Source organism: Mycetomoellerius zeteki, unplaced genomic scaffold (genome assembly GCF_001594055.1).
Source record: "Mycetomoellerius zeteki isolate Tzet28-1 unplaced genomic scaffold, Tzet1.0 scaffold109, whole genome shotgun sequence".
Lineage (NCBI taxonomy): Eukaryota > Metazoa > Arthropoda > Insecta > Hymenoptera > Formicidae > Mycetomoellerius > Mycetomoellerius zeteki.
In genome coordinates this window covers 47,006-57,984 of record NW_017256007.1, presented here as the reverse complement: position 1 = coordinate 57,984, position 10,979 = coordinate 47,006, and positions in this window count along the sequence as shown.

The window sequence follows — 10,979 nt, the reverse complement described above, 5'->3', positions numbered from 1 at the left end:
ATTTGCTATTACCCCCAAACATCGTTCTATCTTTTTCTAGATCTGTCAAAATAACTTCAATGCTATGCTCCGTCCAGTACTATATGTTAATGATTCAACGTATCGCCAAGGTGTGTGTAAAAGCGACCGAGGTTCAGAACGACGCATTTGCAGTACGATACTTGCACGCACATGCGTACTTGAATCAGTGACTGGTATTACCGAAAGTACGCATATTATTCTTGTAAATACTAAAGCGAAAAGGTGAACAAAATTCTGCGATTGTGCTCACGTCGCTCTTACATATAACGCAGTTTCTGCGCGCTGGGCAGCCACATGTAAATGTGCTGCGAGACAAGTTCAGTAATACACACACACACACATTTTTTTTACCCCTATTCTATAATTCTCAATGATAGTGGTAATGTTGTTACATTATTGCGTAGATTTTATACATATGTACATGGTAAAATAAACTATGCGTAACGACAATGGAGCAACATTCACATTGTTGTTAAAAGTTACAGAATAAGGGCCTTTATTAAGGTTATTGAGTAGTCATCACAATTATATTGAATCAGAAGCGTCAGAAACAAGAAATGACACGTTAATTTTTATTACGTGCCATTTGTAAATAAAAACAATTTAGATAAAATGAAATGATGAGAATGCTTTAAAACATTTGTAAAAAACGAAAACTATCCTTATCCCCCCTGACAGTCAGTAAATAATCGTATAAAATAATAAAAAGCACGTGAAGTGCTTTTATTCAATGTGCATACATATCCTAGTCTATTTTCACTTACACACTTTGCTTTTTTCACTTTTTATGATTATTTGCTAATTGTCAGGGGGGATAAGCATAGTTTTCCATTTTTACAAATGTTTTAAAGCGATCTCGTCATTTTATTTTATCCAAATTGTTTATTTACAAATGGCGTGTAACAAAAATTAAAGTGTCATTTCTCGGTTTTGACGTTACGATTCAATATGGCTGTGGACCATTTAGGAGCTTTAAAAATTTATTCGATGATCTATGATCGTCGAAGATAAATTGAGGTTCTTTCGCGTAAGATTGAGTATATGGGAATATCTTTCGAATACCAATTCATTTCGTCTCCGAAGAGATTGATAAAGCTGATTTCTGAAAAATTACAATTAAAAGAAATATATGTATATGATAAAAATTTGTGCGTGCGTGTACATATACATATAACTTGTAATGTATTTTTAAGTATATATATATTTAACACAATATATATATATATATATATAGCTATAAAATTTGAAGATAATTTGGACATAATGAAAGCATTGTGTTTAAATTATTTTCTTTGTAGATAAAAACTTATCCAAGATACTTAATTCAATTGTTGTTATAATTGAATTATTCTTGATATGAAAAACTGAAAAATGACGAAAAATGTCACTTGTATTAATATTGTTCATTGTAAGAGCGGCACCATAAGCATTGTGATGTGAAAACATAGTTGTGTGTTTTAGGATGAATTCTGTACTTTAAACAAACAGCAGTATATAGTATAATTCACACAATGTTGCTCTAATAGCAACGGGCGCACGCGCATATACAATTATACATACAATCGAAATTCGATTGTAATTACACACAAAGCGCGACTCGTCGAATATATGTACGCACTCGTGTATAGTCAGGGCCTAAAAGGTTGCAAGTTGCAACACTTTTTTAAATGGGTATCGGAATGCAGCTTGCTCAGCGAGCGATTGGTTCTTATTCGTGGATCGACAAATGAGGACCAATCGCTCGGTGAGTAGGCTGTATTCTGAAACTCATTTTAAAAAAAGTATTGCAACCTTTTAGGCTCTGACTATACGTTTTACATACATATAATGTATATACTATATAATCTAAGACTTTAAATATATATATATATACACATGTAAATAATGTTACATACAGAGTGTTCAGCGACTACATAATCTCTGTTGGGAAGAGAGAGCAAACTAAACTGAGTTGAAAAGTTCTGTACCATTTTGTAATTTTTGCAATAGTTGACGAGAAATTAATTCCTAAAGATCTCCAAATTGGCTTATCGCCAAATACAAATCCGTAGCAATATATGACCATTTACCATCATAGGCGTTGCTAGGCGTACAAGGAGTTGTTTTCTACAAGTGGTAAGAGCAACGCATGAACGATGAAAGAAAATATCTTCCCGCGTTGAGTGATTGTATCTCGTAGCGCGCTTGTCGGTAGGCACTACACATTTGGCGATCTTTAGCAATTAATATCTAACTATTGCGAAAAATGCAAAATGTAGGATTTCAATTTAGTTCAATCTGTTTTATTTGCCCACGAGAAATTATGCAATCATTACCGGGTATACCCTGTGCATACGTGCGTGCGCACGTACGGGTATACATATAAGTATACAGGGTGTTCCGCGAGACTTTGACCAAACGCTTTTTGTAGATAGAACGGACTAAACTGAATCAAAAAGTCTTTTACTATTTTACAATTTTCGCAATGGTTAACGAGATATTAATTACTAAAAATTGCCGAAAATATATTGGTCTTCAATAATTTTTTACTCAAATACTATCAACTTTACAGAAACAGCAAGCGACAAAAGTTGCTTATTTTCTTCTCACAAAGTTCTGAGAATTTTTTCAGAATTTTTAATCAACTTTTTAATACTACATTTTCTTACTGGCAACTATTTTTTTACCAGCATGAGAAAATACGGTATTAAAAAATTCTTAAAAAATTCTCAGAACTTTGTGAGAAGAAAATAAGCAACTTTTGTCGCTTGCTGTTTCTGTAAAGTTGATAGTATTTGAGTAAAAAATTATTGAAGACCAATATATTTTCGGCAATTTTTAGTAATTAATATCTCGTTAACCATTGCGAAAATTGCAAAATGGTAGAGGACTTTTCGACTCACAATCAGTTTAGTCCGCTCCATCTACAAAAAGCGTTTGGCAAAAATCTCACCGGACACCCGGTATATATAGGGTATCCTAGAAAATTTAGGAAAACTCGTGTGCAGATAGAGCGGATTATGTTGAGTTGTAAGGTCCTCTATTTTGAAATTTTCACAGTAGTTAATAAGATATTAATTTCTAAATATCGCTAAATTAAGTAGTGTCTACAACGATTCTTTAAAGCCATGATTGGTTAATTTCTTACGGCTTGGGACTTAAAAGTATAAAACTTAAGCTTTTAAGTCCTAAGTAAGAAATTAACCAATGGTCGATTATTTTCCTTACATTCGATTGTAATTGATAAATTTCTTATGACTTAGGACTTGAAGTTTAAAATTTTATCTTAAAAGTTTCATTGTACCGCCACTTAAACGCGTATCCATCCAGCTTACCACCAAATGCAAGCGCACAACGAGATATGATCGCCCAGTGCAGGCAGTTATTTTCATTTATCGCGCATAACCATTATGCTGGATTCACACTGCATCCGATTTTCGTCATACGACGGTCTGCAACCAATCAGAAAACAGGATTCCGATGAATTTTGCTTCGTATTATCGGAATCCTGTTTTCTGATTGGTATTTTCGTCGTACGACGAAAATCGGATGCAGTGTGAATCCAGCATTACCGCTTGTAGTAAACAACTTGTCCGCGCGCTTATGCCTACTGCACACTAGACGCGATGAGCAACGGATCGATGTCTAATGAGAGCTCTGTTTTTACATCGTCACGTGAGAAAAAGCAGAGCTTTTATTGGATATCGCTTGTCATTCATCGCTCAGTGTGCAGTAGGCATTAGCCACTACGACCGATGGACGTATAAACATTTGACGGTTGAATACGCGTTTTTTTAGCGATTGACTTATACGTTTACACGGCTCGATTTGTGTCGAAGTTATAACATTGATGTTATGAAATTGGTCAGTCATAGCTATTCTTCTATGAAGAATGAAATGACTGATTGACCAGTTTCACAACGTCAATGTTATAACTTCGGCGTAAATTAAGCCTTGTATAAACGTAGTCATTTCTAATTATAATCAATATCTCGTCAACTATCGCGAAAATTGCAACAAAATGATAGTGAATTTTTCAACTCAGTTTAGTCCGCTTTATTTGGATACAAGCATTGTCCCAAATATTCTGGGACACTCTGTATTTATGTGTATATAATACATAAAATGTACTAGAGCTATAATTTTATTCTCTTTCTCTTCCGTAACGCGATAACTCTAGATATTGAAATCGATAATATATTCGTAACATTTTATTTTGTAGCAAACATCGTTAAAATCCGATGTAACATATCGTGATCTTAATACAGTTAAAATTCACCTTTTAGCGACTCTTAAAAATTACGCATTTATTGATATGATAAACATTGATGTAACATTTATATTTATATTGTAAAATTTTCTGTGTTACCTACGAATCTTTAAAGCCATTTACTTTAAAATCTTGATACATCTAAAAGAAATTTAAGGAAGTATAGTTGTAAGAAATTTTCATATTGGTAAAACAATATTGAAATAAGTATATTTTGTTTCCGTGTTCATTTTTGCAAGTTTTCTTCGTTATATTTTAGAGAAGAAAATTTAGTACACGCTCTTATATCCTTGTTTGTGTTCTTATCAGTTTTTTCTGTCCTCATTAAATATAACGGAGCACGAGATACAACGTGCGTGTATGCATAACATACATACAGAGACTTAAAAAGGAATGTATAACTTGAATTTATTTATGATATAATTTGCGTATAATTTAAATATAATTTGAATTTGTTTAAAGATAGACGTCGACTGCGTCGGGGAGCACGTTGTTAGCTCTATTATATCATTCTATTTTTGTTTTATATCTAATCAATAATGGATAGAATGGCATAATAGCGTTGATAGCGCGCTCCCCGAACTCAGTTAAGTATAGACTGTATTTTTTTCTATGAAGTCACTACGGTTTAGAAAGAATGAAGTAGCAGTCCCAGGATCTGCGCATCCCCGTCCCCTTTTTCTTCCTCACTCACTCAAGTACCAAGTTGAAGAGAGATGCGGTTCAATATATAATGCGTTCTAACGAAACAGATTCTAAGGTCAGAAAATGTGCAGGCCATATCCATTGGGTGCATTCAGTACTACAATCGCTCACTGAGCGCTCAGTGAGCTCTTGCATCTGATTGGCATATTCCGTTAGAACTAAAAATATAGACCAAACAGATTCAAGAGGTCAGTGAGCGGTCGTAATACTGAATGCACCCATTGGGTGTTATTTCATTTGTGCCTTTTCGTCGTACGACAAATGCGAGGGGCATTTCACTCTCGAGTCACAGTGCGAGTCTTAGCGAGTTGGTGCGTTTAAAAAACGTTAAATCAGCACGAAGTCAGCGCGAATCAACAACCTGGTTTACACCGTGCACTTAGTCCGCGACCTATACGATAGATGTCTCGAGTCAAACAATCATCGTTGCTCGACTCTCGCTGACTCGCTCCTTATTTTCATTGACTTCTACTGACTCCTCGCACTATTTTTACTATTTGCGCTCGTCGCGACTAAGCGCACGGTGTAATCGTAGCCAACGAGCGCAAATAGTAAAAATAGTGCGAGGAGTCAGTAGAAGTCAATGAAAATAAGGAGCGAGTCAGCGAGAGTCGAGCAACGATGATTGTTTGACTCGAGAGTGAAATGCCCCTCGGATAAATGTGTACAGCACAGAGAGGTCCTTGGATCTCTCTGTCTTGTAGCCAATCAACAGGTTTGAAAACTTTGTTATGACAAAAACGCACAAATGAAATAGCACCCTTAGCTGCGTTCAGCAGAAAAAGCAGTTTTGCAACTGTTGTAAAATTCTTTAATATGATTGGTCTTGCCCTTAGTTCTTCACTGGCTTTAAATGTATAAACCAATCATATTCAAGAATTTTACAATAGTTGCAAAGCTGCTTTTTCTGCTGAATGCAACCATTGTGTCTATATCAAGATAGCACTTACAAATCTCTTTTTTTTTATAATTTAAACGAACATTCAAAATTGTAGTTTTATTTATGTACATACTATTTGGTTATGATACTACACAGCTATTTAAGCAGTTTAAGTAATCATCACAGCCATATTGAATCGTAAAATTAGCGAGAAATGACACATTAATTTTTATTATATATGCTATTTGTAAATAAAAACAATTTGATAAAACAAAATGATGAGATTGTTTTAAATTCACAAATAAGAAATATAAAGTCTATAACGGTCACAGCTGGATCTTAATTGTTTAAATATTTCCATGTGAACTTATATGTAGTCAGTTTGAACTGCGCTCAAATTTTGAGGACCCGCACACACCTTTCGTAACCCCGGATCTACAATAGGTATTTTAAGCCTTAAGTCATAAGAAATTGACCAATTATAGTCGAATTCGAGGAGAATAATCGGCTATGATTCGTCCATTTCTTATGGCTCAAGGCTTAGGGTGGAATCCATAGACGTTGCTCAAGATTCGAGATGGTCTTAAGCTAGTGCATGAACCAATTAGAGAGCCGTATTAGCATCTTAAGGGTGCCGTCACATACAGCCCGTAATCCGTAATCCGGATGTCTGCAAAAGACTAGGTATTGCGTTCGTAACGTTACGTGTGTTTTACCTCCTTGTGTCCTATGGAGCCATAATCCCATGAAATTTCCGTAAAAATTACTAATTATTACCAGTAATGCTTTTCCTAATTTTATCTATTTGACTAAATTTGACGGTTTAATTAAAACTTTTGTTATAATCAAAATATATTCTATAATTTTCTTATAAAATAAAATAAAAAATGAACAGTATAACTTCTTAAATAAAAAATATTGCATTTACACGCATTTTGCGGCTCCATGGGACACAAGGAGCATGTAAGCACACAACGCAATTGACCACTGACAAGATAAATACACAGACGTCTGTCCATCTTTACTGAAAAATAACAAAAATAAAGAATAAATATTAAAATTTCTCTTCTTGAAGTGTATTTAAATAATAATAATATTTACAAATTAAGAAAATAACACGTACTAACAAATTTTCTTCTTCATTGTATATTTTTATGTTCAAAGTTTATTACTTCAAAATCCGAATACTCCAATGTTAGACTGCGTTGTCAAACTTTACTCGGATGGTACAATAAATGTAGAAAGCCTTAAGCCATCAGGAATTGACCAATCACAGTTGAAAATGAAGAAAATTAATCGAATATAATTAAGTTTATGATTAAGTTGATTTCTTACTACACATAATTAGATCCGAACTTAATTGATTAATTTTTTACGATTTTAGGTTTACTATATTCATTGTACTACACCTACTACACCCATATTACACCTGGGCTTTGTTCGTTTTCATAATGTATAAATCTATTGAATTAGTGATTTTTCCCAAATGAAAATAATAATGAAGACGTTTTCCTCAAATAATTTCTATTCGATTCCATTCATAAAACACATTAAATAAAATCGCTGTCTGCTAACTTGACGGATGATAAAATTTGTTAATTACAAGAAAAATACTATTTCTTAAATGTTTAAATGCTTTTCCTAAATTTCCCCAAACGATTCCCAAATTATATAGACATAAATAAATCAGAAATATTCAATCTGTCTGCTATCTTGTCAGTGGTACGCAATTGCACTCCGACATCAAACAAAAAAAAACGTGCCACAACTTACCTTTAATTTATAAATAGTGATTAATTTGTTTGACAACAATTTTGAAATTTGAAGTGCATAATGAATCTTTGATATATGTTATTAGTGCAAATACAACAAATGGTCTGTTTTCTGACGTGCACTAAATTGCACTAGAACTCTCTTTTCACGTAGATTACGTGAGAAATATGCCGTACACACGAAATCCCTAGATGCTTTTGCGGACATCCGGTGCGGATTGAGATTATGGGTTATATGTGACGGCACCTTAATGACTTCTGCACACTGGACGCAGAAACGCTTGCCGCGTGGCAAAATGCGACGCAGTAATCAATGAACATGTCAGGAGCTGTAATGGCTCTTGCACACTGGACGCGGAAACGCTTGCCGCGCGGCAAAATGCGATGCGGTAACCAATGAACATGTTAGGAGCTGTAAGCTTATTGGCTACCGCGTCGTATTTTGCCGCGCGGTAAGCGTTTCCGCGTCCAGTGTGCCATAAGACATTGCTTGAGATTAACTCCGAATCTACAATAGATGTTTTAAGCCTTAAGTCATAAGAAACTGACCAATTACAGTCGAATTCAAGGAGAATAATCGACGGTGATTTGTCCATTTCTTATGGCTTAAGGCTTAAAACTTCATTGTAGATCCAGTGTAACACAATGCATAAGAAAATGTACCAATCAAAGTCCTTCGTTTCCTTCCTTTCTATGAAATAAAGAATTCTGATTGTTTGAATTTTTTATGCTTTATGTGTTATGCGTTATGCAAGAATCTGTGCTCCCCGCTTAATGGCCATTCTACAATAAGCCATTAATCATAAATCAGAAGTTAGAAGCTAGAAATTGACCGATCACAGTCGTCAATTTCCAGCATTTAACTTCTGATTTAAGCCTGATTTATAATGGCCGTAACCGTTAACTTATGCCGGTGCCGGTAAAGTTCAACCATAGGATTTCAATGCTTTCGTTCATACTAACTTGCCGTATTAATATGAACGAAAGCATTGAAATCCTATGGTTGAACTTTACCGTCACTGGCATAAGTTAATGGTTACGGCCATTATAAATCAGGCTTTGTGATTAATGGCTTATTGTAGAATGGTCATTACAGTAACCATAAAGGTACTTTTTCATGCTGACGCTTGACGCTTATTTCCGGCGTCAAAATAAGTCATGTGATAGACATTGACGAATATCAAGCGTCAATTTTGATCACGTGATCTATTTTGACGCTGAAAATGAGCGTCAAGCGTCAGCATGAAAAGGTACTTTAAGGATATATTCACACAACTTGCATAAACGTATGCATAACAAAAATTATCCAATCACATTTTACATGCGTATTTAAAGAAGAAATACGATTGGATAATTTTCTTTATACGTTTATGAGGTTATTTAAGTTGTGTGGATATACCCTTAAGGGGATTCTAGAGCTTGTCTAGTAAGAGTTAAGCCATCAAATGATGATTTTTTATTGGTTATTCCGTCATATTCAGGGAATGAAAGCGATAGTAAGGCCGGAATCGATAGTCCGGTCTTAATCTCAAGCAACGTCTTAAGACGCTAATAAGGCTCTCTGATTGGTTCATGCACTAGCTTAAGACCATCTCGAATCTTGAGCACCGTGGATTCCGTCGTAAGACAGAGAAAAAACGATAGTAAGGGCTATATTCATAGTCAAATCTTATATTCAAGGCCATCTTAAGTACAGTCTTAAGGTGTTATAAACCAATCAGAGGGTCGCATTAGCGTCTTAAGACATTACTTAAGACGGTTTTGAAATAAGAACCGACTATGAATACCGGCCTAAGACAGAGAAAATAGCTTGTTGCTGGTGTCGTAACTCTTACCCCGAATCTACAATAGGGTTTTAAGCCTTGTGTCATAAGAAATGGGCGAATCACAGTCGATTTTTCCCCTCGGATTTGACTGTAATTGGTCAATTTCTTACGACTTAAATCTTAATTAAGACTTAAGCCGTAAGAAATTGACCAATTACAGTCAAATCCGAGGGGAATAATCGACTGTGATTCACCCATTTCTTATGACACAAGGCTTAAAACCCTATTGTAGATTCGGGGTAAGAGTTACGACACCTATCTCGCGCGCGTACACGTCCGCCATTAATAGAGAACACGAGTATGAGATAGAGTAAGAAAACAACAAGCTAATAAAACCCTATTGTAGATCAGTAGTAACACGCATTCTACAATAAGCCGTTAGTCATAAATCAAAAGTTAGAAGCTGGAAATTGACCAATCACAATCGTCAATTTCCAGCTTCTAACTTCTGATTTATGACTAATGGCTTATTGTAGAATGGCCATTAGTCTGTATCTACAATAGGTGTTTTACGTTTTAGGCGTCGTCTACAATATGCCAAGTAAGCTTGGTTTAAGAAGTAAGAGTAAGGTGTCGTCTACAATATGCGAAGTAAGCTTGGTTTAAGAAGTAAGAGTAAGAAATTGATCAATCACAGTCGATTGTGAAAAGAATAATTTACTGTCATTGGTCAATTTCTTACTTTTACTTCTTAAACCAAGCTTACTACGTGGCTGTGTTTCAAAATTGACTGCCAGTACTGAAAATCTATAGTGCACGTAACGTAAACTGTAGTATTTTCAGTGCTGGCAATAAATTTGGAACACAGCCCGTGTATTGTAGACGGGCCATTCAGGCCCAGTTCCACAACTTACGGTTAAGTCCGGATCTACAATAGGTATTTTAAGACTTAATCCGTAAGAAACTGACCAATTATATCCGAGGGGAATAATCGACTGTGATTCGCCCATTTCTTATGGCTTAAGGCTTAAAACCCTATTGTAGAACCGGGGTAACTCTTAACCGGGGTAACTCTTAACCGAGGTTCAACTTGTTTCTCATCTCTTTCCAATTCTAAAATTGGAAAGAGACGATGAATAAGTTGAACATCGATTAAGAATTAACCGTGAGTTGTGGAATTGGGCCTAATGGCTCCTGCACACTGGACGCGGAAAAACTTATCGCGCGGCAAAATATGACGCGGTAACCAATGAACATATTAGGAGTTATATTAGAGGGTTTGCGGGTTATCACCGTGTCTTCTTTCATCGACCGAGGCATCGACCATGAAAGAAGACACGGTGATAACCCGCAAACCCTCTAATATAATCGAAGAAGATAACCGTGGAAGTCTCAAATGCGTAATCATGAAAAGCATGGTTTTTGGCTTCATGTACAAGCACATACCATTCAATGATATTTTTACATTATATTCATTACCAATTTTAACAAGTTCCACAATTAAATCTTGAATCGTTAGAGATGAGAAAACAGTTGACTGCACTAATCGCTCAACATTTGCACGTCTCTTGATAAACGCCTTCCAT